Source organism: Capra hircus, chromosome 7 (assembly GCF_001704415.2).
Source record: "Capra hircus breed San Clemente chromosome 7, ASM170441v1, whole genome shotgun sequence".
NCBI classification, from domain to species: Eukaryota; Metazoa; Chordata; class Mammalia; order Artiodactyla; family Bovidae; genus Capra; species Capra hircus.
The window spans coordinates 99,785,869-99,790,321 of record NC_030814.1 but is presented as its reverse complement, the minus strand read 5'-3'; the positions used below and the strand labels follow the sequence as shown (position 1 = coordinate 99,790,321).

At 38.9% G+C, this 4,453-nt stretch overlaps 1 pseudogene; it reads left to right on the top strand.

Moving 5' to 3' along the window:
• On the top strand, positions 432-3,018 carry LOC102189112 (annotated as a pseudogene).

Genomic DNA, 4,453 nt, shown 5'->3' with positions numbered 1-4,453 from the left:
TGATGAGAATGAGACAAAAATTCCTAGTCATAAATGAAATGAAGTATACCTTCAAGGGGCTTCCACAGTGACTCAATGGTTTAGAATCCACCTGCAATTGTGGTAGCCATTCAAGAGATGTGGGATCAATCCCCGGGTTGGAAAGAACCCTTGGAGGAGGGCATGGAAACCCACATCAGAATTCTTTCTTGGGAAATCCTGTAGACAGTGGAGGCTGGTGTGCTATGGTCCTTGGGGTTACGCAGAGTTGGGCACAACTGAAGCGGCTAAACATACACACATATGCTAAAAGAGAACTTAGCTGTAAATAAAATATTAACATCAACTTCTTGAGGGCTAAATAGAAATTGCAGTATTTAAGCTATTGAATTATACCAGTATGAGTGAAAATTGTCATTATTTTCATTTTTCCTGGTAGTCACCTCCACCCCATGGAACCAAGTAACAATACACAGATCTCAGGATTTCTTCTTTTAGAACTTTCAAGGGAACCAGAACAACAGCCCCTCATATTTGGACTTCTCCTCACCATGTACCTGATCACTGTGTTTGGAAACTTGCTCATTATCCTGGCTGTCAGCTCAGACTCCCACCTCCACACCCCCATGAACTTCTTCCTCTCCAACCTGTCCTTTGTAGACATCTGTTTCACCTCCACCACCATCCCAAAGATGCTGTGGAACAACCAGACACAGAAGAAATGTATCACCTATGAAGGTTGCACCATCCAGATGTATTTTTACATGCTGTTTGCAGGATTAGATGAACTTCTCCTGAGTGTGATGGCCTGTGATTGGTATGTGGCCATCGCCGTCCCCTGTACTACATGGTCATCATGAGCCCCCACCTCTATGTATTACTGGTTCTTATATCCTGGGTGCTGATTGACTTGTATTCTTTGCTACACAGCTTAATGGTGTTGAGATTGTCCTTCTGTCCAGTTTTACAAGTCCCCCACCTTTTTCTGTGAACTTAGTCAGGTGGTACAACTTGCTAGTTCTGACAACTTTCTTAATAACATAGTGATGTATTTTGCAGCTGTCCTGATGGGTGTTGGTTCTTTTGCTGGTACCATTCTGCCCATCTACTCTTACTCAAAAATAGGTTCTTGCACATGTAAGATCTCATCAGCTCAAGGGAAATATAAAGCATTTTCTACCTGTATGTCCCGCCTTTTGGTTTTCTCCCTATTTTATTTTACAGCCTTAGGAATTTTTTCCCTTTTATTTATTTATTTATTTAAATGTATTTATTTTAATTGGAGGCTAATTGCTTTACAATATTATATTGTTTCTGCCACAAATCAACATGAATCTGCCACGGGCATACACGTGTTCCCCATCCTGAAACCCTTCCCGCCTCCCTTCCCATACCATCCCTCCAGGTCATCCCAGTGCACCAGTCCCAAGGATCCTGTATAGAACCTGGACTGGTGATTCATTTCTTATATGATATTATACATGTTTCCATGCCATTCCCCCAAATCATCCCACCCTCTCCCTCTCCCTCTGAGTCCAAAACTGTTCTATACATCTGTGTCTCTTTTGCTATCTTGCATACAGGGTTATCATTACCATCTCTCTAAATTCCATATATATGTGTTAGTATACTGTATTGGTGTTTTGCTTTCTGGCTTACTTCACTCTGTATAATAGGCTCCAGTTTCATCCACCTCATTAGAACTGATTCAAATGTATTCTTTTTAATGGCTGAGTAATACTCCATTGTGTATATGTACCACAGCTTTCTTATCCATTCATCTGCTGATGGACATCTAGGTGGCTTCCATGTCCTGGCTATTATAAACAGTGCTGCGATGAACATTGGGGTACATGTGTCTCTTTCAATTCTGGTTTCCACGGCATGTCTGTCCAGCAGTGGGACTGCAGGGTCAATAAGGCAGTTCTAGTTCCAGTTTTTTAAGGAATCTCCATGCTGTTCTCCATAGTGGCTGTACTAGTTTGCATTCCCACCAACAGTGTAAGAGGGTTCCCTTTTCTCCACACCCTCTCTAACATTTATTGCTTGTAGACTTTTTGATAGCAGCCTTTCTGACTGGTGTGAAATGGTACATCATTGTGGTTTTGATTTGCATTTCTCTGATAATGAGTGATGTTGAGCATCTTTTCATGTGTTTGTTAGCCAACTGTATATCTTCTTTGGAGAAATGTCTATTTAGTTCTTTGGCCCATTTGTTGATTGGGTTGTTTATTTTTTTGGAATTGAGCTGCAGGAGTTTCTGGTATATTTTTGAGCTTAATTGTTTGTCAGTTGCTTCATTGCTATTATTTTCTCCCATTCTGAAGGCTGTCTTTTCCCCTTGCTTATAGTTTCCTTTGTTGTGCAGAAGCTTTTAATTTTAATTAGGTTCCATTTGTTTATTTTTGCTTTTATTTCCAACATTCTGGTAGGTGGGTCATAGAGAATCCTGCTGCGATGTATGTCGGAGAGTGTTTTGCCTATGTTCTCTTCTAGGAGTTTTCTAGTTTCTGATCTTACGTTTAGATCTTTAATCCATTTTGAGTTTTTTGGGCTGTGTGTCTGGTGTTAGAAAGTGTTCTAGTTTCATTCTTTTACAAGTGGTTGACCAGTTTTCCCAGCATCACTTGTTAAAGAGATTGTCTTTTCTCCATTGTATATTCTTGCCTCCTTTGTCAAAGATAAGGTGTCCATAAGTGCATGGATTTATCTCTGGGCTTTCTATTTTCTGCCTGACTTCAGGCTCTACTACAAAGCCACATACTGTCATCAAGACAGTATGGTACTGGCACAAAGACAGAAATATAGATCAATGGAACAAAATAGAAAGCCTTAGGAATTTACCTTAGCTCTGGTGCTACCCACAGCCCACATTCAAGTACAATCGCCTCAGTGAAGTACACTGTGGTCACATGCTTGCTGAACCCTTTCATCTACAGTCTGAGAAATAAATACATAAATAGGGCTCTGAAAAGATTCTTTGTGTTGGAAATGTTTATAAAAGGGCCATTTGCCCTTGGGCTGAAGAACTGCCCATGATAGCAAGGTTCAAAGCCTCATAGCCAGATATGTGATTCTTTGATCAGATTGTGATAATGGCAAAAGCTTCTTCAATTTATTGCCTAATATTTCCATTTCTTTTGATTTCAACTTCTCTATACAATTTTAAAAACATCTATGATTAACGCTGTTCTCTTAAGTTTTTTCTCACTATTTTTCTATTCTCTCAAATTGATTCAAACCATGTGTGAAACATATGTAAATTCCCATTTATCTCATGAGGCTTCACACATTTCTTCAGAATAAGTTCTTCTGAAATGATACACTTTATACTGAGTAATTGTTCTTTCTTTTTTGCTAAAAGAATAATCATGAATTGTGTTACTTCTATGGAAAAACACTAGGTAAGTAAACCAATTACATAATTTCATAGGAGAGTAAAACATGAAACTACAGTTTATCACATTTTAGTTCTTCATACCTTGGAGTGTCACTACCATAACTGCTCTTTCAGAAAATGTGGATGTTAACAGATAGTGTATTTCATAAATGGTCATCTGATTTTACTCCCTCATAGTGTATTATTCTCTATTTAGCCTAGTGTCTACATTCTCTATAGGCGTTACTGGTAAAGCTGAGCATCAAATGCATGTCTCTAATTGACATCTACGTGAAATAGAAATTTCAGTAAAGACTTGGACATAATAAGACCTAGAGTCAGAGAAGACCTTAAGTATGATGCACCAAAAATTTCTGTCAGATTATATATTTGCAAGCAATGTTTTCGTGGTGTCCATTTATTTATTGATGTATGTGATTTAGTATCTCTGTGTAAAGGGGTTTATCATTGGGGTGAAGGATTTTTTGGTTTAACTGTATCTTTCTGCTTGAAGACTTCCATTGTTGCCTACAAATAAATGACTCCTTCCATTGCTCTAGATGAAACATTCCCCCTTCCATTTCTGCTATAACCAATGAAAGAGTAGTGAATGAACAACATAAATATGATATTTAAATGATATACATGGTGTGTGTGTATATATATATATATGTATAGATACATACATACATATATATATATATCCAAATTATGGCTCACTAGATCTTAAATTCCCATCTAGTCCTTTGATAAATGGGCTTTCCTGATTAGTTCAGTTGATAAAGAATCCACCAACAATGCAGGAGACACTTGTTTGATTCCTGGGTCAGGAAGATCCACTGGAGAAGGGATAGGCTACCCACTCCAGTGTTCTTGGGCTTTCCTGGTGGCTCAGCTGGTAAATAATCCACCTGCATGTGGGAGACCTGGGTTCAATCCCTGGCTTGGGACGATCTCCAGGAGAAGGGAAAGGCTACTCACTCCAACATTCTTGCCTGGAGAATTCCATGGACTGTATAGCGGGGGTCACAACGATTCAAATATGACTGAGCGGCATTTGCTTTTTCACTTTCCTGTGATAAAGGTACAAATTTC